Consider the following 27,451-nt stretch of genomic DNA (forward strand, 5'->3'; position numbering starts at 1 on the left):
TATACTCGCTACTATCTCCTATATGGAGGGGAAAAAGCGAAACAGAATCATTTTACCGTTGAAATACAGCTACCTCTGGGGTGGAAATGGCAGCTGTTTTACAGCAGAGAGCAAGACTATGCAACAGTTTAAAAACAGTAAATGAAGAAAAATGCCTTATACATTTGGAAATGTAGAGGGAGTTTATGTAGACAGAATAATAAAAAAACCAACTAAATTTGGTTGGGATATGAGGGCTACCATTTCTTCTCTTGTGAAAGGTGCTATGAGATGTCCTAGATACCACATTTCAGAGCACTACAATGTAATTCCTGATTGTGAAATCACACAGCTTTTTGTAAGCATCGCTAACACAGCCTATCACTGCACAGTTGTCATTAGATCATTTGTGTACAATAATCCTATTGCTTAAAAATTCTCTAGAAGTTGTCACCGCCTCTGCATGGAGATGTGACTTTTTTGCTACAGCTGTCTGCTTTATTAGATCAACCAATATATACTGCAGCTCCACATTCACGTCTTTATTTTGATTGTGTCTACAACTAACACTTGCTATCACCAAGTTTGCATATCCAGCCTCAACTGCACAAAGGGAAGGACCAAATTCTGCTCTTCTGGAAGTTGTTCCAGGTTCGTACTGATGTAAGTGAATGTCTTCTGGTCACCTTTTGTTCTTTGAATTTTGTGTATGGACCCTTTGTTTGTTGATATACCCCCTCTGCACATTCATGAAAACAAGATGTTCTTAGCCGCTTAGACTTTCCTGGCAAAAAAGATTTAAATAAATACTTCATATCATTACAATTTTACTATCTAACATCTGTTTTTGAATGTTTACAAAAGAAATGTCTGAGGCCTACTCACGAGGAGTGATTGAAATCTTCAATTCTGTGCTTCATTATAATGTTGGCAGCGAACAAAAAAAGACAATTTTTACACTGTGAAATCTTATTGGCATCTGATTTTTTTAAAAATGTGATACTCCAAGAAGTTCAAACGAAGAAGTTAAAATTCTACACACAACCTTAACTCTGCCCTTCTCTCACCATCATCAGTGTCAACCTCTATTCGTGATACACTCTTGTATCCCTACATCATCTCTCTTCTACATATTCAGCACTTCAATATGAGCTTGATTTTCCCAATATACCATCCTAGGCAGATGCTTCTCCAGGGACTTCCATGCTCCATGTAGAGGGACTGGCAGTATGTTTGCGAGACCCCTGCCAGTTATCTGACCTCAATATATCATATTTCAAATCTTCACATCGCAAATCTGGCTGAAATAAAGGACACATCCAGCACCTCCACTTTGGAGCTGTCAGCCTAGACTTTCTTCTTGATAGGCATGACTGACCAGGAAAGAACCAATATTCTTCATTTCATACCAAGAGGCACTGTACATGTGCGGCACCTATACAAATCAATCTTTACAAAGTATCCCTTGTTTAGATATATTTTAATGCAGTTTAGCATCTGGAAATAAAGGAGGAAGAGCCAGCAACATGTGACCAGACAGCTGTCTGTGGTCAGTGGACCCCATTTTAAGTATCACTGGTCTAAAAAGATTTCACTGGAAGAATGTTCCTGATATTCAGCCTAAATCTCACCTTTCTTATTACTCCCAGTTAGACCCCAATGTAGCACTTTAAATAATTTATCTCCAGCCTTAACATTTACACCCTGCAAATTTCATAGACTATTATCATGTGACTATTATCATTATCATATTTTTTTATCATTTATCATCTCTTAGGCAAGCTGCAGAGGTGAGGTCATTTCAAATTCTCATTCAGTTACATTTATACTTAGTTTGATTATTTTACTAATTATACACATTTGCCTGAAGATTGAAAATGGAAACAATATAGTAAGAAATCAAAAATGACTGGTAGACTTCAGCAAATAAAAATAACAGGGAAAACTGAGTGGACTGAAACCAAAGCAAATATTCACACAAATATTTCTAAAGGCAAATAATCACTAGCTTATCTTCAGCTTTAACGCAAGGCAAAAAGAAAAGATATTTAGATTTGTCTTTCACTGATGAAACTACCAAAAAGGCAAGTAAGCTTCAGAATAGGTAGGATAATCTTTGAAAAAAAACAAACAGCAAAAAGACTGCCAAAGCCCGCAGACATGTTTTAGACTGCACATGCCACATAACTAAGGACTGCAATTTTCTGCCTCAGGCTCACACATTTAACAATGGGAAACGCTACTTTCCACAAAAGATGCTATTCTAGTTATGTGCCCTTGTACCCTGTCGGAGAAACAGCTGGTATCCAAGTCTCAGCAAATTTGTATCAGGTCTGCAATAAGAGTCAGTCTCAATTTGTATCAAACTTTCAAAATTAGGCTGGATGATGGATAAGTTTTTCCTACTCCAAAATATTTTCAAAACCCCACAAAATCAGCAAGTGCGATGCTTTTATATGTTTCATATAATAAATATTTGTCATTATATTTTTTCGTGTAGAACTTGCAATTAAAGTCCCTCACCCTTCCCCTTCAGTCAAATCAAACTAGCAATGCTGAAGGTGTCTGAAGCTTGTAATAAAGAAACAGGGATCCCAAATGTGATGGAAAAGAATCTTCTCTCAAATATCATTTGCCTCTTGCAATCTGGGAGATCTGCTCCTCTAAAACAAAGAACTGCCTGCAGAGACTCTGAAAGGTTTTTCAGGGTCAGAGCTTAAGTAACTCAGGGAAGCCTAATTTCACTCTCTTTCATTTATACCTAAATGTAATTTACTTTCATTTTATGGCCCTGTGACAGACCCAAACCAGTGGAGTACAGGAGTCTGGTCACTGGATGAGTAGTTTTCTGTTCCCTGAGTGAACAGAGCAGAGGCTGCACTAGAGTAATCAGGAACCTGCTAGAACCAGTTAAGGCAGACAGACTGATTAGAACACCTGCAGCCAATCAAGGCAGGCTAATCAGGGCACCTGGGTTTAAAAAGGAGATCACTCCAGTCAGGTGGGAGGAGCCAAAGGAGAGCAAGTGTGTGTGAGGAGCTGGGAGCAAGAGGTGCAAGGAGCTGAGAGTGAGAGTGAGAGTGAGAGTGAGAGGGAGTGGGAGTGGGAGTGGGAGTGCTGCTGGAGGACTAAGGAGTACAAGCGTTATCAGACACCAGGAGGAAGGTCCTATTGTGAGGATAAAGAAGGTGTTTGGAGGAGGCCATGGGGAAGTAGCCCAGGGAGTTGTAGCTGTCATGCAGCTATAACAGGAGATACTATAGACAGCTGCAATCCACAGGGCCCTGGGCTGGAACCTGGAGTAGAGGGTGGGCCTGGGTTCCCCCCAAACCTCCCAACTCCTGATCAGACACAGGAGGAGTTGACCCAGACTGTGGGGAAGATCACTGAGGTGAGCAAATCTGCCAATAAGCACAGGACCCACCAGAGTAGAGGAGTAACTTTGTCACAGGCCCCTTTACACTGCCTGAAGTGATAAAAGGGACCTTAATGTACAAGGGAATCAGACCCAAATACTTAAACATGTTGGGTCTGGCAGCTCTCACTCGTGAGAAAAAGATGCAAAATCAGGCCATGAATGGAAGCCAGTTAAATAGAGAACTTCAAGCGATATAGAGATCACGCTAAGTTTGGATAAACACCCAGAGGTTCTCATGCACGTTGAAGGGTACTATCTTCTAATCTAAACCACTTGAGTCTACAAAACTGGGTTGGAAGTGTCCTGAGAAGAGGTTTTCTTCTGAGGTTTCTGGTGCTTCCTGCTTCTGGCTATCTAGAATTATAGAACAGTCACAGAGCATCTTTCAGCCAGGGATCCTAAAATATTTTAAAAACACCTATAAAGTCTCAAAAATCCTGTGCATTACGTAAATATTACCAATGCAGTTTTACAGATTATGATGATGGATATATACTTATATAGCATTGTCCAAGGATCTCAAAATGCTTCAGAAACATTAAGTGCTTAAGCATCACAACATCCCTGTGAGGTTCAAATGGTAAGTATTGTTATTTCAATTTTAAAGTCACAGGTTATAATGACAGAGCTAGGGAATAGAAATCAGGAGTTAGTAGTAGGCCTGGGGGATAAAATCCAAGAATCTCAACTCCCAGTCATGGATCTAACTTCTACATGACACTTTGCCTAGATCCTCAAGGGTATCTTTGAGGATCCCTGGGCCTTCCTGCCTTAGAAGGTGAATATCACCTAAAAGATTACAGAATACATTTTCTGCTGTGGCCGAGACCTGTTTGACACAGCTAAGGGACTGTTTGCCAGCTGAGGATAGCTGCCACCTCCTCTCCTCCCAACTACATCTGTTCTGCACCCACTGGGAAGGTCTGAGTAGTTTCCAGTCTTTTTGCATCACATGAGCAGCACAAAGACAGAGGAGCATAGCAGTGAACCTGCTCCTATACCTGATCACTAGGCTTATTCAGAGTTTTGTTTTTAAATTTTGTCTTGCCAAACACTTTTATCAGAAGCAGATTTATGGGCAATTAGTGTCAATTTCACAATTCCTAGGCGGTGTAATCCCTGAATTAAAAAAATAATGTTTCTCACCTCAAATTTTGGGTGAGTCACAGCAGGTTTGATTGTTTAGGGTCATCCTTAAGCGACACATTACTTTCTGCAATTAACGTACTGGTTTTCTTTGTTTCAGCTGCTGGTTAGCTCCGTGGTTCATTAATGCAGCGAGTAAAACCTTTCCTAGCAGCAGAGTTACACAACTAATCAGGCTGAGTGACCAGTGAAAGGCAGTCATCACATTTTCATGGAACTGGGAACTGCATCAGGATAAATTATATCACTTCCTGAACTAGCCTGTCTGGTATTAAACTAAACAAAACTCCAACCGCACGTATACTCGCATCTCTCCAAAAATGTCACGCAACACAAAACACCACCAAGGGCTAGATTGTAACAAAGAACTTTTATATGGCGCTTGTGCAGGCTAGCACTCACACAAAGTCCCAGATTCTACAGGGAAGCTCATTCTGCTGAAGAACCAGTTTATGGGGGTAAGCCACAATTTCCACCTCATCCTGTTTTGAAGAAATGGAGATAGATTCGGTGCTGTATCTCCTATGAAATGCAGCACATCAGGTCAGCCAGGGGAGAGAGGGGGCAAAGGTGGCTCTGGCCAGGTTGTGTACTACCCAGATTGTGGAGGCCTCAGTGTCCTCTTCTGTAAGGCAGATAGACTCAGAGAATGCTCCAACTTCCAGCAGCCTTCGCTGGGCTGCCTATGGCTGCTATGCAGCCCAGAATTCCCATAACACAGAGCAGTGCAAGCATGATCCTTCTGCCCCTAACTGACCTTCAGCTTTGCTCACACTGACTTCAATAGACCTTGAATTAAGCCTGTAACAAGACATCATCATCCCTGGTGAAACTTCCCTAACGTCATTGCAGTTACACCAATGATGAAAGTGGCCCAACAGCACCTCTAAATTGTTGTTTTCTTGCAAGGATAAACTCATTCTAGCAGATCTAAAAAATACACTTGTTTGCTTCTACAGTGGTGGTCACCACTAACACATTTATGTTTATCAGAAGTTACTACTACCTGGTATCACAGATACTGCAATTATTGTCTATTCTAAGTAAAGAAAATAACTGTGGATAACACTGTTTAGTGAGTGGTAAATGCCAATTGTTGTTAACAACATTGTGTATATAGGATCTAGCCAATTGGAGTCCATTAATACCTCCTGACATTGGGGTCATATTTTAAGTGCAGTACCTTATTGCAAATCTAAAGAAAATTATCCATATCCTCCAAAATGTATATGGCCTAGTCTTCAATTTCAAAGAGTCAATGGAAGAGCTAGTCACCAATTTTGCATGGAAATGTTTTTTTTCCAATGTAAAATGGCTTTTTCAACAAAATACAGATTCTCAAGAAATATGTCTATTTATGTCAAAATATTTAGGTTTTCTACAACCAAAACAACATGAAAACTGCCTTTTGTTTGTTTTTGTGTTACTGTTATTCTTGCTTGTTTATTATTAGGATTTTGTTTTTTCAAAAGAGCTCAGGACACTGTGACAATCTTGCCTTACCTGTGGGTACTGAGCCTTTGAAAATCTGGGTCTTAATCTCCTTGGGTCAGATTGCTAAAGGGATTTAGGCACCTAAAATGCAGCTAAGCACTTCACATAACAATGAAGGCTCTGAAAACTGATCAGGACAGAAAACTGCCTGCAGCAATTAAAGCAAGCTCTGGGTTGGAGTTGTTACATGGATGCAAATTTAAGAATAAAGGAACTTCTTTAACAGAAGTTCTCACTACATTAATGTCAAGTATAGTACAATACCAGTCTGCAGTATATCTCCAGCCTGAATTGCTGTATGAAAATATTTCATAGTTATAGTGCACAGAAACTGGAAACTATATTTTCAAAAAGCTTGTGAGCCCTCTAGCAGTGTTCACTGGGTTCTGGGTTCCAGAAGTCAGCCAGGACAGCAGTGTGTATATGTAGCTCAGCTTTGCATTTTGTGTTTATTTAGTAGACCTGGTTATTTGAACCCCACTGCCTGTGTGGTTCCTTCATAGTTCATTTGTTGAGTAAAGAGCAAAAGAAGCAGGAGTCTAACATCACAACCACAAAATCTTATTCACGTAACTTAATATGATTTAGTAGTAATAGCAGACTCAAGAAGCAGAAATTTCAGAATGCCAAAAAGACACAAGAAAACACTACTAAGATCAAATGAAGAAATATGTACAGCTGTGAGAACATTTTCCACATTCCCAAGAAGTAATTATCGCAAAATTCAAGTAGTTCATACAATCCTTTACATCTCTACTACAACACGAATAAACCACAACGCAGAAAGTAGTCTACTATAGTGTCTCCAAAAGTATACAAATCTAAGGCCTGATCCAATGCCCATTGAGGTCGAAGGGAGTTATCTACTGACTCCAGTGGGCTTTGGATCAGTGTCTAAGGCAGCATGCTGAAAACAGTGCAGCTGCCATTGGCAAGGAATTCAAAGGTAGTCACTTTAATCATACTCACACGAAAGCAATCAGATGCACGCTTCTGGGCCTGTCAGTCACACACCAGCTGCTGAGCGCTAAGGAATGAATTTGGAATGATGTCTCTGGAGCACTGTGGGTGATCACTGTAAAGAAATAAGAGTTCCAGAAAAATGTTTAGTGATGATATTTTATGATAATGCACACAAAATGCATTTTCAAGGAATACTTTTTCTGTTCAGAGAACTATTCTTAGTAGAAAGCACTATGGAGATTTTGAAAATGCAGAAAAAAAAATAAAAAACGATAGACAAAAGCACCTATTATCAACATTCAGCTAGACGCTAACAACATGAATGCCACTGACAGCAGAACAATTGAGATAAACTCAATATAAAGAGGACAGTTATTTAGGGTAATCCCAGAGGATGTAACTACAAAGAAAGGAGCCAAGGGGAATTTACAATGGATAGCAGGAACATGCAATAACAATGATCTCTATTAAAACAATAGATTAGTCTTCCAGGATGGTGGCAGAAGCCTTTCATTTGAATCATTTAAAACTGAATGGAGCAAAACAAATCTGGAGAACCAACGGTAGGGAACAATCCTATACTGACAAAGGGAGATAGGGAAAATGACCTAAGGAAGATGTTGAAAGGCACAAAGGAGAGGTGAGCACCCAACGCCTATTAAAAGTCAATGGCATTTGTGCACCTAACTCCCCTTTCTGCCTTTGAAAATCTCCTCCCACAAGAATAATTTTCCATCTTGCATTTCTATCAGTGTGTAAGACTACTAAATTCACCATGGATGTAAGTCATCTTTCTATACACTGATTTCCATCTGAATTCCCTCCTTGAATGCTGTGGACATAAGTATCTAGCAAAGTAGTACTAATAAATCTACTATGCATCCTGCCACTACTGTGGCATCATAGAAAATTGCCGTGTTAAATGATACTATGCACCTTCAGAGAGCCTGGACTATTCTCTTAAGAATCATGCACCTCCATATGCAGAACAACATCCCAAGACCCGTATAATGCACTAAATGAATGTATTATTTAGAGTTACTCTTTTAGTGCTAGACTATGGAAACTTTACTTATGCTAGTAGGCAGTTACTCACAGAAAGTAACTTCATGGGGCTCTTCATGTGAATTACTGCTCACCAAGTTGAGTAAAAGTTTCAGAATTTGGTCCTTAGACTTTAAAGACTCATGTTTATATTCATGTTGCCTGAAGCATGGGGATGGTCAGATACAGAGTTTTGATTCAACCCATTATAGAAACTGAGGTCAGATGCAAAACTGAGAACTGAATTTCCACAAAGTAAGAGGCATCTTGTTTTAGTTCAGGCTCATCTCTACTTGCAGCATAATAAAGATTACTAGATATACAGGGCATCAAACAGTTCCTGAGTAAGGACACTCTTAATCACCTCAACCAAGATCTAAGGAGAGGATCCCGGGACATGATTCTAATTTTTCTCACACTGGTTTGCTTCAGTGTAATTACTGCAGACTCACCCTCACCCAGGCCCATCTCTCTTGGCAGAACCCTGCTTCATGTACACAAGGTAATCCTTTCCAAGCTAGTGAGCTCACTCACACTTGTATACCACTCTGAAATGTTGAATTCATTTGCCTGTTTCCAGTTTCACAGCATGCACCACTTGGACACTGCAGAAACCCTCACTAGGAACTGCTTACAACGATTCCTTGGAGTCTTGATAAGATTCAGATCATGGAGTACAAAGGTTTCTGGGTCTATAGGGAACTTTCTGCTTCCAACCATTCCTATTTTCCTTCCAATCTCTTCTCAAGATTTTTAAATATGGGGACAATGCCATGAAATAGTTCCCTTCTCCTTCCCACACTGTTAGCAATATTTGAGTCACAGAACCTGGCCTTGGCAGTCTGCTTGGTGTTCACTCCATCCTGAAAATGACTTTGGCTGAATTAAGTTCAACTGAATGTCAACAGATGTTTTATTGATATTATAAAAATGTTCTCCCATCCATACACCCTGAATCTGAGGAAAGTTCAGAACTGGGTTGGAATCCAAACTTCATGGCTTAGACCCTTCTCTACTACATATTGCTATGTTTTGGCCATACTATCATAATCTCAGCTAAATTGGTGCCACCCTCCAGTTCCTTTGATTCACTGATCCAAAGTATCAGGCTCATATTCTGAGCTCATTTATGCAAGGGAGTTACAGCATTGCTAAACCAAAGTAACTGAGATCACAATCAGGCTCACAGTGGGCCAGATTCTCAGCTGATGTAACACAGGGTAGCTTCATTGACTTAAAAAATAATAGCTGTACTACAGCACTTTTCATCAGCAGCTCACAAAGTGTCTTACCAAGGAGCCAGTATCATTATCCTCATTTTACAGATGGGGAAACTGAGGCACAAAGCGGTGACGTGCCTTGCCCAGGGTCACCCAGCAGGCTAGTGGCAGAGCTGGGAAGGTCTCCCGAGTCCCATTCCAGTATTCTAATTGCCAGCCCAACAGAGCTATGCCAATTTAAAGCAGCTGAGAATTGGGCCCTGAGTGTTAGATTCTGCTCTCAGTTTCACCATCCTAAAAACAGAGTAACTCCATTGACTTCAACAGTTTTATGCCAGTGAGATCTGAATGGGAGACTGTTTCCTTGGAGCACAAAAAACAAACAAACAAACAAAAACTGGAGAGTGGCTGCTGAGCTGGGATCTCATTCCAGTTAAGGCTGGACATCTTAGCCTGTAAATTTTTAATCTTCTACAGTAGTGCTGCCAGTGTTGGCTTTATTGCAAATTCAGTTTTTTCACTGAGTTGTGAGACTGGGAGCAGGAAACGATCTTTAAATAACCAGTCTAGGTAAAGTATTTCTTTGTTTATTCAGTTCTTCCAGATTTCTTTTTTCCTTCAGTTTTTCTGGCTGGATTGCCACGTAGTTTGTTTATATAGGAAGACATTACTGGGGGAGGGTTTAAATAAAGCATTCCAAGATTTCCTCACACATTCAATCATTTTCAACAAAGGAAGCCTTTAATTATAATGTCTGGCAAATAAGAGCTGCTGATAGAAAAGAGGGATATGGGCAGCACAGTCCTCATCCAGTGTTACCCAAACAGGTGTCTGTATAGTTTGTTTTTTATGCAATCTAGGTTTTGTTTAGAGCAATTCTCTTTAATTGTTCCTCTTACCACTTACAAACAGTTTATTAAGATGCAAAGGTTAAAATCAAATAAATAACACTGCTAGACACCTTTTGAATTAAGCACATACTTAATTTTAAGCACATGCTTAAGTCTCATTGACTTCAACTTAGGCACTTACTTGAGTGGTTTGCTGAATAGGGAAAAGCTTAAGAACATGCTCAAGTGTTTTTCTGAAGCAGGCTCATATTTCTTAAAGCTTTTTTGCCTGCATTCAGATAAAATTACTTCAGCCATTTTAATTATCTAAATTTCTGTGTTATTATATTGCAGTAGCACTTAGCAGCCCCAATCCTAGACCAGGTGCTCTACAAACATAGAACCAAAAGGCAGTCCCCAGCCCCAAAGAACTTACAATCTCAGTAGAAAATGTGTGAGACAAAACATGAAAACTTCAGAGCAAAAGCTCAGTTTCTGAGAACTTCACAAATGAAGGAAGCAAGGGGCTAGAGTCAAAGTGCCATCTCAACCACAGCTGAAGTACAGGTCTTTTACTGTGGTCCTGTAATTATTAGGACACAGCCCACAGGACTTCAGTGAAATACTCCCCCCACCCCCGCAAAAATGTACATGTTTATCTAGCACTGTTAGTTTACCAGGGTTATGGAGTGCTCAGCCCATTCAACAGAGCTTCGTCTTTCTGGGAGAGTTCGTCTGAAGAGGAATTTAATGATGCAGAAAAATATCAACACTTATTCATGCCTTGTGGGAATCTGGGGTGTAGGAAGGAACCATTCCACCCTGTGGTATTTTGTGTATGAACTACACCTTGTGAGGCCACACAGACTGCCAAATGGAACTCATTGATCATCCTCATGATGCTCCAGCTGTAGTCGGGAGCTGGAAGTGGAGAGAGAGAGGAGGGGGAATAGTATAATATTCTCAGTGCCCAAAGCCTTTGCCTGAGCATCTGGTATGGGCGCTGGGGATCTCTTCAGAAGTAGAGAGGAACAGCTTCTCCTTGGAGCCTCAAGGCTGGAGTAGCTGTTTAATTGCTTGCATGCTCACCCACCCAGTGGTGTACCTACTTCTGCCCTACTCTCAGTTCCCTGGGCGTGGAAGCATGCCCTAGGCGAAACTTCCACCTTGCGCCATCCCCCTCACCCCCCGCCCCCGCGTGGCAGCTAACCACACCCACCCACCCCTCCCACTCGAGAAGCCCCCCCCATGGCAGCTAACCTACCCCCCCACCCAGGGAGCCCCTCCTCGCAGCAGCTACCCCCCCTTGCAAGCCCTCCCTCCACGGCAGCTAACCCAGCCCAAGGAGCTCCCTCCTGCCACGGAAGCTAACCCCACCCCACTCCTCGGTAGCTAACCTCATCCGGGGAGCCCTCCCCAGCTCTCCTCTGCTGAACATGCTGGTGCCGCTCTAATTCTCCTCCCCTCCCAAGCTTGCAGCACCAATTGGAGGAGACTTAGAGCAGGGCCTGTGTGCTCAGCGGAGGAGGCAGAGTGGAGGTGATCTGGGGTGCGGAGCGGTTCCCCTGTGCACCCCCTCCCCCGTTACTGCAGGCGGCCCTCCCCTCCCCAGCTCACCTCCACTTCACCTCCTCGCCTGAGCCAGGTGCCCTCAACCACTAGGCGCCCTAGGCAGCCGCCTAGTTTGCCTAAGTGGTTGCACCAGCCCTGAGCATGCGTAACAATCTTCTGGAACTAGCATGGCTCCACAGTGTAAAAAAATCTGCACTCCCCACACAGATTCTTCAATAGCCTCCTGATCTCAGCAGACTGATCCCAATTCCTTTGCAGATAGGGCCCTCCACACTGACAGGGGCTGCGGAGGCAGGATTTCCCCAGTAGAAATGAGCATCACTGATGTGATGATTATACCTGAGCCTACAAGTCCTTGCATGGTACAGGGAGGACAAGCCGGCTGTGTCCAGACACTAAGAAGCACAGCCACTCTTGTAAGATTGAGCGCTAGGTATAGCCCACCACACTGAGCAGAAGTAAGTTACAAGTCCTTCGTTACCCTGCACTCCTGAGAGCAGGCACACAACAGGATGATGCCTGGGGCTGCCTGAGTGGACATGGGCTGGAATCCTCAGCATGCAAATTAGGCGCTTGTTTCCTTCTTTGATCTTATTCCTGCTACTTTGCAGGAGCCATTTTGTAATCACACAACACCACCCATGTTAATACAAATTCATCATCCCCTGCTCCTCCCATCCTGCTCACTTTATACCCCAGGCTAGTTTCTTCGTGCAAAGCTCCACACCTGCCCCTGAGCAGGGTCACTGCAGGGCTGATGCTCTGACGGAAGTCAAGGTTCAAGCCCCCTTTGACTTCAGTGGGAGAAAGGTCAGGCCAAGCATATTCCAGAACAGCCGTGTGTTCCTGTGGAATGATATCTTCTTAGCAAAGCAGCAACATGTGCTGCAAGGAGGAGCCAACAAGAGAAGGAATTTCCCTCTCAGATTGGGACCTGAAAGAATAAACATTTTTAAACGGAAAGTCAAAACATGCCATGTTTCTCTCTGCAGAGCTGTAAATTGAACATAAGCTCTTGTACAACTCTGGCAGTAGATAAAGACATGTCTCCAATTAAATACCCTATTGGAGCAAACCCTTTAATGGCTAATAAAAAAAATCCCAAATTACTTGCAAAGCTGCATCTCCCAGATATTCAATCTGCTGGCTAACTGCAAACCTTCCAAACTATCGGCTGCCGACTGCATTAATGATAGCAGGATGTGGAGTTCATTGTCCCTTTTAGAAAAGATTAAGAAATGTTCATAGCTGTGATCCAAATATTAATACCCGTAAAGAATTAGTGCGTAATGAGGAAAGACACAGTCATTTGAACAGGAGGCAAATGGAAACTGATTCAAAGAATTATTTGGCAGCAGTTAAAATCATCTGCATTAGCAAATAATAGAATTTACTCAAAATGTGCAAGCAGATGCAACTGAAAGAAGATGAGTCAGTAGCAGTAAAAATATTAGCAATGTCTCTTGTGAGGCTGTGATTTTTCTTCTGTTTTAAACTTGGTCATTAGACATGGAAACAGAGCTGATATTAAAGCGAGTGGGGGTGGAAGCTGCAACAAACATGAATTAATGTTTGGCAAGCTATATTCTTTTAAGGAATAATTAAATGAACAAGCTTCCAAGAAGAACTGTGTGACTGACAATTGTAGCACCACCATTAAAAGTTACTATTTGTAGATCCTGCTGTTCACAACTTCAATGAAAATAGAAAGGGGCTAGCATAGAGAGCCATGTGAAAATGAAGGATTTCACCCAGCAGGATTTTTTTATGAACCTTTCCTATGGTTTCATTTCACATGGTTTTTTCCACTAAACATGGGCCTGAGGGAAACCCCCAGACAAGAACAGCCTCAAACTTCAGGGAAGTTTGGATCTGGATCTTCATTGTTAGTCCCCTATGTTACCACCATAATGAGTGAGAGTGAAATCTCAGATCTGAATTGGAAAAAAAATTGGAAAACAAAAATTGGAAAGAATAGAGTGGAGGGCACCAAAAATGATTAGGGGGCTGGAGCACATGACTTATGAGGAAAGGCTGAGGGAACTGGGATTGTTTAGTCTGCAGAAGAGAAGAATGAGAGGGGATTTGATAGCTGCTTAAAACTACCTGAAAGGGAGTTCCAAAGAGGATGGATCTAGACTGTTCTCAGTGGTAGCAGATGACAGAACAAGGAGTAATGGTCTCAAGTTGCAGTGAGGGAGGTCTAGGCTGGATATTAGAAAAAACTCTTTCACTAGGAGGGCGGTGAAGCACTGGAATGGGTTGCCTAGGGAGGTGGTGAAATCTCCTTCCTTGAAGGTTTTTAAGGCCCAGTTTGACAAAGCCCTGGCTGGGATGATTTAGTTGGGGATTGGTCCTGCTTTGAGCAGGGGGTTGGACTAGATGACCTCCTGAGGTCCCTTCCAACCCTGAGATTCTATGATTCTATGAATACTCTGAAATGCTGCAGAGTTGTAGATCTGGTTCCACTTCTACATTCTGAGACTAGGGCAATTTCAGGTTTGCACCCAATGAGGTTTTATTTTAGCTTCCAATTCAAACTAAATCACACTTCTTAGTGAGACATGGCCAAAATCACCAGATTTCAACTCTTCACATTCATTTCCATGGTTCTGGTGCAAAACTTTAAATTGATCCAGATTTACTTGAAAGGTATCAAATCCTAAAATTCCAGCTCAGTCTAAACCCCATTTGAACTCATAGTGAATTAAGACTCAGTAAAGGAGAACTCAGGGTGAGTAAAAATTAAGGGCTGTTTCAATTTTCTAATACCTGTCAGAGCCATGTTTTATGTGGTTTTTAATTTCATTATAAACTTTTTGCACAGCTCTGTTAATAGAGGGCAGGACTGTGCATTCCTCAACACACACTTGCAAATCAAGTGTTTCAATATCATGAGTTGACCCCCCACACACAAAAAATCTGAGATTGGTTTAAAAATCATGAGGGTTTTTTTTTGTTTTTTTGTTTGTTTGTTTTTTAAAGCAAAGCTCAAATGGTCTGTTTTCCATTTAAACCTTTTTACAGTGAAAAATTTGGTTTTTGAGAAAACAAAAATGTATACACAAAGTATCCGTTTTCCTCAAAAAAATCATTCTTTCATCAGTAAACTTAAATATTTTGGTTTTCGGGCAATTTTTCCCCCAGCAATTTTCCTTTTAAAAACCAATACGTTTTCAGTTTGAGGATGCTCATGTTTTTGAGGAAAAGTTGAAATTTTCCACTAGGGACCCCCCCCCCCGCCACACACACACAAGGAAGGGGGTCAGAAAGAGGAATTTGGCTTACCTTGGGGGAAAATTTAAAGACTCCCTCCGGGAAGAAAAATGCCCTTCTCAGGTTCACAAATCCCATAGGTGGGGTTTAATTCCCTAGGAAGGCATGCCAAATCCCTTCCCCACCTGATGGTAGGTAACTGGAGTCCAGGAGAAACAGCAAGGTTAAGATCAAACTTGCAAGGAACCAAGTCTATTCTGACCACCCAATCTGATCAACGGGGTGCTCTTTATACCATCAAATGGTAGAGGGAGGGAAGTCCTAATGCACAGCCTGGATAGCTGGCACATAAAGGGATGTAGTATGACTGCCCTCTTCTTTCCCTAGCAGATGAAAGAGAGGCAGGAGTGGCTGGCTCAGGTCATAATTTCAAACCCAGAGGTTTTAGGGTGACAGAGCATGCAGAGGCAGAGGAAAAGTCCCCATGCGTACCCATCCAGTGTGATCTAAATGGGAAAGGTATGAATACTGTATGTCAGTTTGGCAAGGTGAATGTTTAGTATACAATATATGACGTTTAAATCAATAAAGGGTAATAGAGCTGCTGTCTCTCATAAGTCAGTGTTATAACTTCCCTGGGGTACTGGAGGAGCTTCCCTTTCTCTGTTCATCTTCAGACAGGGCAGAGATGTGGCCATTTAGGGAACATGCCTGTGTCCAATTATGAATTCCATTTCATTTTATCAACCCTGTCCATGATTGTAGCTTCCAGTGTAGATCATAGTTTCCATTTTGTAGCAGAAAACAGGGTATGCCCGGGAAACTGAAACAAGGCAATCAAGGAGCCCTCAGCAGTGAATGGCTCTTACCCGCTTGAATGATGTGGTCATGTGCCTTTGCCCTTTCTACATCTGTTGGAATTAGGAAGAAGCGTCATGGTATGACAAAGATGACTGTGCAGCTAAAATTCCACAAAAGAATAAAAACAGTACAACATATCCAGATGCCATCGCTCATTTGGAAAGAAGCATCCTAATGGCCTGTTTTTAAAGTGGCTAAGTCTCTAATATATCTAATGTTTTCAGGCTGAAGAGACAGCAAAATGTCTCCCTCTAGCAACTGGTTCCAGTGACTAAAACCACTTGCTATTTCCTTCCATCTAATGGAGCTCTCTTTTAGCTCAGATAGTAGACATTTGTCATTTTGATGCTAGGTTCTGGGTTCCATCTCCATTGCCAGTCGTTCAGTCTATATGAATGTGGTAATGGCTTTTTACATGGACATTGCCAACCCTGACCCTCCAAGCTTCCAGCACTAACCCCACAATTTTCTGTAGCTTCAGAGCATGTATGTAGACCACCAGAATCTGAATAAGATACTTAGGGACCTTAAATATCAACACTTAAATCTTTAACTCAGTCCAGAAATGAGCCTGAACTTTAGGGAGGGGCAGTGTGTTCTCCGCTACAACAATGGCCAGCTCTGTTAACCAGAGCTGATAAGAAGGGGCAAGGTCCTGCCTTCTTCCCACTCTATCCCTTTGAGATGGCTTGTGACCTAACAGGTGCCAGCAGGGGGAAGGAACAAAATCTAGTTTATAGCTTGCAAGTATGGTAGATTGTGTAGATTAAATACCCAGACTTCCCACCAGTCTCAAAAAATGTCCTGGGTGTTCAGAGCTATCTGAACTTTTCTAAATCAGGTCAGTCCAGCCTTCTGGAGTATGCCACGTTTGAAAACTCAATGTACAGTTTCAATACTTTGTTACTCATGGGCCATGTGAATAAAATTAAAAGATACGCAATGGGCACATTCTTCATATGAAAAATTATATGTCATCTCTACCACTTTTCAAATGGAAGGGACAGACTGATGTACTGTTGGTGAGTGTCTGACGAGAAACAGCAGTGATCTATTTGGAGATGACTGAGCCCAAGCTACTCATTTGGATTGTTAGCTCTGTGACCAAATGGTATGAAATATTACATAAAATCTATGTAACACATACAAGCTAAGTGCAAATGATGAAAGAAATCAGCAAGGGAAAACAGGCCAGAGAGCTGTTATGATGGAAGAATAGCAGCTGGGAAAACTGAAGTCAACCCAGCTATGTTATTTTTAATTAAAAATAAACACTGACTTTGTTGCCAAGGGATTGGTTAGCATTCCATTGATTTTTTTGTTTTGTTTTTGTTTTACTTTATTCTTATCAAGTATTTACAGATTTTGCAGACATCCCATGGTCATAAAATTGGGTTAGTACATGGTGTTGTACAACCATCTAATTTTATGTATGACATTTCTAATACAAAAATTATATTTGTTTTAATTCCCTCCTGTGGATGACGATAATATTTTGATTCAACACAGCATTCTAATAGTCTAACTATTGTTTTTAATTCTTTGTTAATTATTTCTTCATCGACTGGGATCTAACCATCTTGTCAGCGATGTAGGTGGGACCCCTAGTAACTTCAATGGGAATTGCATATGTGCAGCTGATGGTTTGATCAGGGCCTTCTCACCATGTTAACTAAGGGCTTGTCTACACGGAGCAGCAATGAGCACAACGGAAGTGTGATTTTTAAAAATGTGCACTAATGTGCTGCACATTAATGGGTCCGTGTAAACCTTGCTAGAGTGTATTAAAAGTTCCCTAGTGCACTTTAATAGTGTTTGAAATAGAACTACATAAAAGTGCACTACAGAGCTTTTAACACACATCAGCAGGATCGACTGGGACCAATTAGTGAACTTGAAAAAAAAAATCGCACCTCGGTAGGGCACATTTCTGCTCTGTGTAAAGAAGCCTTTAGGTTTCATCTGGCCGGATGTTAATTCTCTCAGGCCAGCGTTGCTCCTTTTGGGCAAATCTTGGGGCAGGATTCTTTCACCACTGGATATGAATAATGTCCACTGTAGAAAGTAGACTTTACTGCAAATGTCCATCGACTTCAGTTAATGTTTACTTAATAAGGACAGAGTAGAAACTGAACCAGGACCTGTACTTCCCAATTTGCCTGCTTTTAGGCAAATGGGGAAGTATAGGTCTTTATTCAGTTTCTATTCAGTCCTTATTAAATGAACATTAACTGAAATCGATGGGCATTTGCTTGACTAAAGAGCATATAAAAACTTTAGGACCTCGAGATTTGGTACAAGTTTTTCATCTCCTCCAATGGAGATATTCAAGCCAACCTCATCAACCTTTTCTCTCTTCTGTCCTCCATGCTTTTAGCCCATGTCTTCTGTGCTTTCATAGAATCTTGGGGTGAGAACCTTCTCCTATGAATTTCCCATTGGAACAACCTTACTTTAACTTCACTTCATTGACTCTCATCATCTCATTTCAAATCTTATCTGAGATCAAGACTTCTCTCCCTTGTGTATAATTCTTAATTTCTGTCTTCATCTGCTTTATGATTTAACTTGGTAACTGTATGGTTTAATTCAGTAAAATGTTTTGGCATGCAGTTTGTATAAAAGTCAATATAGAAAATAGAAGTCCAGTCCCAGAGTCCTCCACCACTTATATCTCCTGTTGATTCCAGTGAGAACGCAAAATCAGGTCTCTACATTGTATTGCATTATGGTGTTGTTGGCAGCAATGTAACATTGAAGGGAAGAGTGCACTGATGGGGGTTGCAAAAGAAATTTTCTCATACTTTGCATTTTTGACCCAAAAAACCACCCACAGCAGACAAAGCAATAGATTTGTTTTGACTCCAGGACAGTGATTTATAAAAATTGGTACCTCAGTGAGTGAAAGAGAGTTCAAATCATGGTAGATGGTCAAATCGTGGTTAGAAGGAAAGCAAATAACTGTTTTAAACTAAAGCCTATGTGGAAAAGGAATGATCTGACTGGAGACAATAAGCACCAAATACTTACTCCTCATGCAGTGATCATCTGGCTATGGACATCAAAATAGGAACTGCCCAATTTAATCTCCCAATCAAGCTTCCACTATAGTTTAAATAGCACTTTTTGCTTCCATTCAGGATTTGGGGAAGAGTGAGCGTGGCCTGATACAAAGGTGGTAACAGCTTCTGAAGGCATATTGCATTGTTTGCCTGTCACAAAGGAGGTACGCTTTCTGTGTTCAATAGGTGGGGTTAAATACAGTTATAAGGGAGGTGAAGGAAACTCAGCTGAGGTTTAAAATGGAAATGGGGGATAAGAAGAACCCTGATTGAGAGGAAGGAGCTATGACAAGGTTACCATCAAGAAGTGCCATAAGTCTTTCATTCAGCAGAGCAGTCACATGGCTGAGGAATATTCTGGTGGCATCCCTGTGTTTTGACTTGCTGGGAGTCTCCACTTGTGCAATGAACGACGACAGCACTTTTGTCTTTTATATCACAGGACATAATGAAGTGCTGTCCAGCTAGTGAAAACACAATTGGGTGCCCACCCGAGTGTGACATTCTAAGTTTTAAAACTATCCACGTGTTCCATATTTGTCTGCTACACACATAAGAAAGGAAAAGCTGTTTACAGCCTTTTGATACTTCTCTTTTTCTTATGGGAAACTAGTTGATGTTGACAGCTCTAATAGTTGACAACACTCTGGGCTAGTTTATTAACCTTGTGCCCTAGTGCCATTTGTTCAAGTCAACTCCTCTGTGCTATTTATTTATTAATCTATGGCTTTCTAGTGTGCCCCTCAAAGTGGCTTGCAGACATCCATTCCAATTCTCATAGACTCATAGGTCAGAAGGGACCAATATGATCATCTAGTCTGACCTCCTGCACAAGGCAGGCCACAGAACCCTACCCATCCACTTTTATAACAACCCCTAACCCAGGACTGAGTTATTGAAATCCATGAAAACTGATTTTGCTATTGGGTAGTTAATACTTTTGTTATTTATTTCCATTATTGGGTTGTCTTTGATATTCAGTTAAAGTATATAAACATACAAAAATAAACATGCCCCACCCATGCCAATGTACCTAATTTCCCCCAGTATACAATACATGAAGCCACACAATGTAACAACATGCCTGTTTAATACACTCAGACTTTATGTTCCAACTGGAGATCTGGCTGTAAAGAAATTCACCTGTTTATGTAACATGATGGCTAAACTGACCATGTCCTTCTTGGCTGATTCATGTAATGGATAAGAACCTACTACTGCTGTCAGCTAATGCAGTAATGCTTTAAGCTCAAGAGACAGAGGTCTATGCTTTGGTGCTGAACATCCTGGACCCTGTCTCTGCTTACAACTGAAGGGAATGTTATTACATTTATTAATATCGATTATACATAGGTTTATAACTACTGTGCCAAAATGCAGAGGTGATATGTTAAGGGGTATAAGAGGGAGGGAATTAACATCAATTTACTGCTGTATACAATAATTATAAGAGGTTGATAAATTCAATTTTAGTGCTTTCTGGGTAAAACTAAGGTCTTTTATCTAAGGCTCATTTTAGACAGTTTAGAAGCAAGAGATGATTAGAGAGAAGTAGAGAAAGAGAAAGACAGTTTAGAGAGATTAAATATCTGTGGCAGTATATTTTTTAGTTTAATCCACAAAACTACATTTACCCAAACAATTACATTGTTCTTCTCAAACCCATTCATCATCTCCCAGATATTTTTCTATTTTTAACTTTTAAGCGCTGGAGTGCCGAAACCTCCTGAATAATGATCATCTTGGGATTGCTTAGCTGGAATTTGGAAAGGCCAACAATTCTTCCAGATACTCCCCCTTTGACTTTTTCCCAGAGACTTTAAAACTGCCTTGAAATGCCTGGAATGCTTACTCTGAACTGCAGAAACAATCCCTTTATGTGACAATGTCTCAAATCTACTCATTTAGCAGCAAGACTGTGAAAAATAACAACAGTGTTCCTTTAATATATTTATTTTTGAGTAATAACTGGTTTCCATTTTATATTTTTAAAAATAGGAAACCAAGTAATTACCAATGTTTTTTGTGTGAAGTTGGTGCTGGTGTTTGATTGTCAACCTTAGAGAATGAAGTCTTCTTTTGATCCACTCTGCTGGCGCCAGTGGGTGCTCGACCCCCTTCTGCCCCCCGGCCCTGCCCCGACTCCACCCCTGCCCCACCCCCATTCAAAGCTCTTCCCCAAAGTCCCCAACCAACTCCACCTCCTCTCTGCCCCTATTCCAACCCCTTCCCCAAATCCCGGCCCCGCCTTCTTCCCTGAGTATGTTGCATTCCCACTTCTCCTCCTTCCTTCTCAGAGCTTGTTACACTGTGAAACAGCTGTTTTTGGTGGCAAGTGCTGGGAGGAGAAGCAGGGATGTGGTGTGCTCAGGAGAGGTGGAGGTTGAGGCAAGGTGGGGTGGGGCAGAGAGCTTGGGTGCAGAGAACCCACCAATTTTTCCCCATGGATGCTCCAGCCCTGGAGCACCCATGGAGTCGGCGCCTATGCTTTGATCAGGTACAGCACTGTTCATAGGTGCCAACTTTCCCCAGCACCGGTGGGTGCTCACACCCCCCTACCCCCAGCCCCACCCCGACTCCACCCTTTCCCCGCCCCTGCCCTGCCCCCATTCCAAGCCCTTCACCAAAGTCCCTGCCCCAACTCCCCCCCTGCCCCTATTGGGCCCTTCCCCAAATCCCCCCCGCCTCGCCTCTTCCCCAAGCGCACTGCGTGCCCCCATCTCCCCTCTCCCTCCCAGCCGCGCAAAATGACTGTTTCACAGCACAAGAGCTGAGAGCTGAGGGGGAAAGCAGGCATGCGGCACACTTGGGGGAGGAGGTGGAGGCAAGCTGGGTCGGGGAGCGGGGAGCTGCCGGTGGGTGCTGAGCACCCACCAAATTTTCCCCATGGGTGCTCCAGCCCTGGACCACCCAGAGAGTTGGTGCCTATGGCACTGTTATCTGACATGAAAGCTTCCCCACCAACTTGTTTCAGCTCTAACCTGGAGAGATAGCATAAAGTCAGTCTTGTTTCCCATTTAACACTTGGCCTCTCTGAGCTTTTCAACATGGGTACCAAAAATCAGGGTCATGCCCTTAGCAAACTGTGATTTATCCCACTAGTGATGGATTGAGACCAGTGATTAGCAACCAATTCTGCCACCCATACTCATGTTGAAATCAATGGGGCCTGTTGATAAGTAAAGCATTACTCAACATGCACAAGTGTGGAAGAATGCCATGTAGTATAGACCTTCACATAATAACTGCTCTTTTCTAAATTAAGGTTTTGTAATCTCTTGTCATTTGTAAGTGCAGCCTTATCTGTAACCATCATTAAGCAAAAATCATAACAATTTTCATTTCTATGTAATGTACTTATATGACTTCTATTACCATGGTATCTGAGCATCTCACAATCTATTTAATGTATTTATCCTCACAACACCCCTGTCAGGTAGGAAACTACTTTTATCCCCATTTTGCAGAAGGGAAACTCAGGCAAGGGGAGACTAAATGACTTGCCCAAGGTCACATGCAAAGTCCACTGGGGAGGAGGAACCTAAATCTAACTTTCCTAAGCCCTAAGTGAGTGCTCTAACCCCTAAACCATCCTCTATCTCATTTAGTAGCTTTGTTTGGTTGTGTGTATGAAAAAAAAAAGTCTTTAACTGAAGGATGCAAATATCTCATGATCAAGATTGATTTATTTAAATTCTTTTTTTTTTGAGGGGGGAAGGGGACTGGATACCATGCAAAGACAGGGGGAAGTCAACAAATGGGGTAAAGAGATTTTGTTGGACAACAAAATGGCCTCTTCACCAGAAACAGCAATTCATACGATACTAAGTTCTCCATCTGAACAGGAACCAAAGTATAGTCACTGTAGGGTTTTTTTCCTGCCAGCACACAAAACTCCAGGCACCTATTTGGCCAACCAGAGTCTGCATCCAACAATTAAAACTGAGGGTACAGGAGGAAAACAAAACAATAAAAAAAAAAGACAGGTCCCAATGTTGCCCTATCTCTAATATATACTCCTGAGGGAATTCTGTATCACTGCACAAGCACAGAATGAATGTCCACCAGATTCTCTTCCCCCCGCCCCCCACAAAATAATTGATTCTGACAGGCTTGATGTGGTGCCAGAAGAGAAAGCAGCTGGTTCATGAATGAAGAAGCCAGCTTTGGAGTGGTGTGGGGGCCTGTGGGGTCAGGTGAGAAGGCATAGGATATGGGGGGAGACAGAACAGGGCACATGGAGCTGCTGGGCAGTCACACAGACTGGGGTTCAGAAGGGTTGTGGAGGGACAGAGTGAGGCTGGGGCACAGGAGCTAGTGGGGTAACAACGTTGAGCCAGGGGATGAATGGGTCCATATGGGGACAGGGGCAGCTATGCCTGGCTTAATGGGGATTGGGGGTGCATGGACACATGGGGATATGTGCAGATGTGCCTGGCTGAATGGGAGAGGCTCAGGGTCTGCATGGGGGAGGCTCCCCAACTCCCTAACCACCCCCCCCCAATCTGTTCCATACTTCTCCCACCCACAGCCAGCAGCCTTCCAGGTTCACTCCCAGGCTCCTTTCAAGAGATTACTTCCGTTGTCCTCAGCTCCTCTGTTACCCTGACTCTCCTAAGCTTCTTAGGGAAATACATTTCTGTTTTGTAGTTTAAATGAATTACTCAAAGTTCTGTATTAATATGCCTAGTAAGAAATCTATTTGTCAAAATATATTTCCTGAATCTTTTTTGTTGTCTGTATTGTTACAGACATACTTGCTGACAGGTATTTTTAAATAAATTACCAAAATAATTGAAACTGGCATGATTATATTGTGTTATTTTGACAAATAAAATATGCAGAATTTTAAAATATTGTGCGCAGAATTTAAATTTTTTGGCACAGAATTGTATTGTTTTTGGAGCAGAATTCCCCCAGGATTAATATACAGTAACAATAATAATCTTAATGGGATTTGAATAATCTTATTCAAACGGGGTTTCATGTGTTCAGAAGAGAGCAGAATTTGACCCAACATGTGTAATGACAACAAACAGTCAAACCTCTCTTTAGTTAGCCATAGAAAACATGATCTATCAGCCTCCTAAACTGGCCAATAGTTTCAGTTTGAGGCAGATTTAATAGAGACTCAGTCAGGCATCTATATGAAAGGTGAAAAATTGTGTTTAATCAGCTTTTATTAAAGCTGTCCAATAATCAAAGTTCTTGTCTAATTAGGACACCAACAGGGAACTAGGACTGGAATTTTCCTTTTTTTTTAAAAGAGGAAATCCAGAGGTAACATGAAATGTGGTGCAAGTTAGAGGTCTGTACACAAATTTCCCTTGATACAGACTCAGATGTTTGTACACCTACTTACAGCCACTCTGCTAACAGGCAAGGATGTCGAAGGGAGTAACTGGAATTAACAGGAGATGGAAGGTGTAAGTTAAAGTAACCTCTACCACATTGTACCCTATGGGTACGTCTATACTACCCGCCGGATCAGCGGGTACTCTTCAATGTATCGGGGATCGATTAATCGCGTCTCGTCTAGATGCGATAAATCGATCCCCAAATCAATGCCTGTACTCCACCTTGGCAGGAGGAGTAAGCGGAATCGACGGGGGAGCCGCGGTGGCCAACTCACCACTGTGAGGATGGCCAGGAAAGTCGAACTAAGATACTTTGACTTCAGCTATGCTATTGTGTAGCTGAAGTTGTGTATCTTAGTTCGAACCCTCACGCTAGTGTACCCCAGGCCTTAACTACAACTCTTCGCAGCTCCTCAGGATGGCAATTACACCAACTTGGAGTCCTTTACACTTTGACAGAATGGATGTAAGTCAACTGAATTCAGTCCACGGGAGTCTATGGTATGTCTACACTACAACTAATGGTGTGACTGCAGCTCAGGTAGGTATACCCACTCTATCTTTCATCTAGCTAGTGTGGCTAAAATAACAGTGGCGCAGACTCCAACATGGACTAGGAATGTGAGTATGTATCCCTAAGTCCAGGGAAGCTAATACAACTGAAGTCCACACTACCCTGTCTTCACTGCTATTTTTAAGCCATGCTAGCTAGATTAGAACTACCCAAGCTGCAATCACACATCCGACTGCAGTATAGACATACCCTAAGTTAGTGGAAGGGAGTTTAATTTATATTACCTAATGTGTAAGGTCTGAATGCTTCTCCCCTCACCTCCGCCCAAGTCCTTCTGTGGTTTCTGTGAAATAACAGCCTTGGTCACCCCCACTCCTCCATTTTTTTTTATTGTTTCTGCTGGTACAGCTTGGGACTGTGTAATAATGACATAGAACTGGATGATTATTTTTCTGCAGAACTCAGGGATAAAGTTAGCTTCTTTCCAAACTAAATACAAAGAGAGACCACAACATTTTGGTGTAGCTGGAATGTGGTAACACACTACAAGTACTGTACACCCACAAGCATGCACAAGGCCTGAGTATTTAAGTACATTTTCCAGAATAATATCTAGGATAAAGAAAGAACACTGTTCTTTAATTTTGTAAAATGTAAAGGGTCAAATTGAGAAGTCCCTCCGCTGGGAGTCTAAATTGGCCTAATTTACACCCATCTCTATCCCCCCCACCCAACACATACGTTTAGAGCAACTTAAAATACAAATCCTTAAGACTCACATTCACTTACCAACATGTACCTTTATATATCACCTCTGAATTTGGACCTCACAGTTCGCAGCATAGAGGGCATGTCAGAGACATGGCAAAGGGAATGGGGTGTGGCCAGAGCATACCTGAGCTCTGGTCACCCCAGCTGCTGCAAGAACCATGACTGCAGCTGGCTATTACAAGTTGTACAGGGAACCAAACAGGCCACGCAATTTGGGGAGCGCAAAGGTGACCTTTTCTCCCTACAACTCTCAGATCCTATCTTGGCCAGACCTGGAGATAGGCACCAAGAGGTAAAAAAATTAATTCTGTTCTCAGTGACATTGGAACAATGTTGTAGGTGCTGCATCATGCAAACTGGTATCTTCTGAGAGTCTGATTCTGTCCTCAGTCTGGTTTTACACCTATATAGCTCCACAGACTTAAGCTATTTAAACAAACTGTTTCACAGCTTCAAAGATAGATCTTTATAAATTGAAGTTAACATACGTAGGACCTGATTCTACTACCTTACGTGAAGTCAATGGCAAAACTCCTGTGGAATTCAATGGGAGCAAGATTTGGCCCATGACTAGATATTGGTGTGTCTATATTCCCTATGGAGTTCCAGGATCCCATCATCTTTAAGCACGTGGGGGAGCTGGCCTTTCAAAAACAGCAGGGTTCCTGGCCCTCCAATTATACATATGCCACAAAATCCCCAGGATTGGCCTGAGGAAAAGCAATTTGAACATGGGTCTTCTACATTGCAGGAGAGTACTTCTAGTCACCAGGCTATGGGATATTCTGATGGGGTATGGGGGAGTCTCTCAATCTCTCCTGCTGAAGTTATTCCACTTTTAAATAAATAATCATTGGTACAGGGACTTGAACGTCACTCTTCCACATGCTCTGAGTGCCCTACCCACTATGTGGTAGAATCATACTTGCTTTCTTTCCTGGGCCCAAGTCATTCTGAATGACTATGAATTGCAACACTGTTAGCACACCAGATAGTACTTGAAGTTATTCTGCTGACCCACATCAGCTCAATCCAGACTTACTCCCATATTCCTGAGAGTAAAATTGGCTAATTATAATATTATACTCAAACAATATATATTGCATAAAAATAATTTCCAAGTAGAGCTGGCAGCAAAAAGTTTTCTTGTCCCATGAAAATTAGAGATTAAAAAAAACCCCCAAACATTCTCATCTTGACTCAGAACAAAAAAGTAAAAATCTCAAAAATTTTCACAAACCCAAAATCCAATCAAATCATTTTGATAATTTCAAAACATTGTTTTAATTTTTGTCTTTTAAACTCTAAAGTAAGTTAATTTAAAAAAAACAAACAAATTTCAAAACTTCTCTCCCCCAAAAGTGTTTTTGAAATGGATAATTCATAGAAACCATTTTCTCTCTATGGACACAGTGTTGATTTTGACAAATCAGCATTCTAAAATAAAAAAATATGTAGTCAAAAATTCATGATCAGATTTAAATTATAAATATTTGAAATGTACAGAATAATATAACAAAACATTTTCTGAGGCTGAGAGAGTAAAGCACAATGGGGGGAATCCTTAACTGGCATAGCTCCAATGACTTAAGTGGAGCTAAGATGACTTATACCAGCAGAAGATCTGACCCTATATATGCATACATGGCTTAGCTTTAAAGAATGAATTTAAAAGATACACAGACCAAAAAAAAAAGGTTCTATCACAGTAATCATTGTTAACAACATAGTATTCCTGCCTGACATCTTATAATGTTGATTATATGGTAATAATTATAGCAATTTCACATAAGAAAAATTTAGTATAATGGAACTGCAATTAACATATGGTAAATAGCACTGGCCTATTAGTCTATCATATGCACGGTACATCTGATTCCTGTTTTCACTGGAACTGAGCTATTTGTGCTGGATCTTGTCCAGTGTCTCTGCCTTTGACTATAACTCTCTCCTTGGATGAGCAAACCTAAACTTTCTGCTGCAGTTAGGGAAGACTAGATTCCT

General features: G+C 41.6%; 1 protein-coding gene across 4 annotated transcripts in view; it reads right to left on the reverse strand.

The window, feature by feature from the left end:
• Positions 1 to 27,451, reverse strand: part of CALD1 (caldesmon 1) — a 255,607-nt gene that overhangs the window by 147,583 nt on the left and 80,573 nt on the right. For all 4 annotated transcript variants that reach the window (XM_030542558.1, XM_030542577.1, XM_030542593.1 and 1 more), the window contains exon 2: positions 7,007 to 7,112. The gene's annotated coding sequence lies outside the window, so the exon portion shown is untranslated. The remainder of the gene's footprint in view (positions 1 to 7,006; positions 7,113 to 27,451) is intronic.

The sequence above is a fragment of the Gopherus evgoodei genome, chromosome 1 (genome assembly GCF_007399415.2).
Source record: "Gopherus evgoodei ecotype Sinaloan lineage chromosome 1, rGopEvg1_v1.p, whole genome shotgun sequence".
NCBI lineage: Eukaryota > Metazoa > Chordata > Testudines > Testudinidae > Gopherus > Gopherus evgoodei.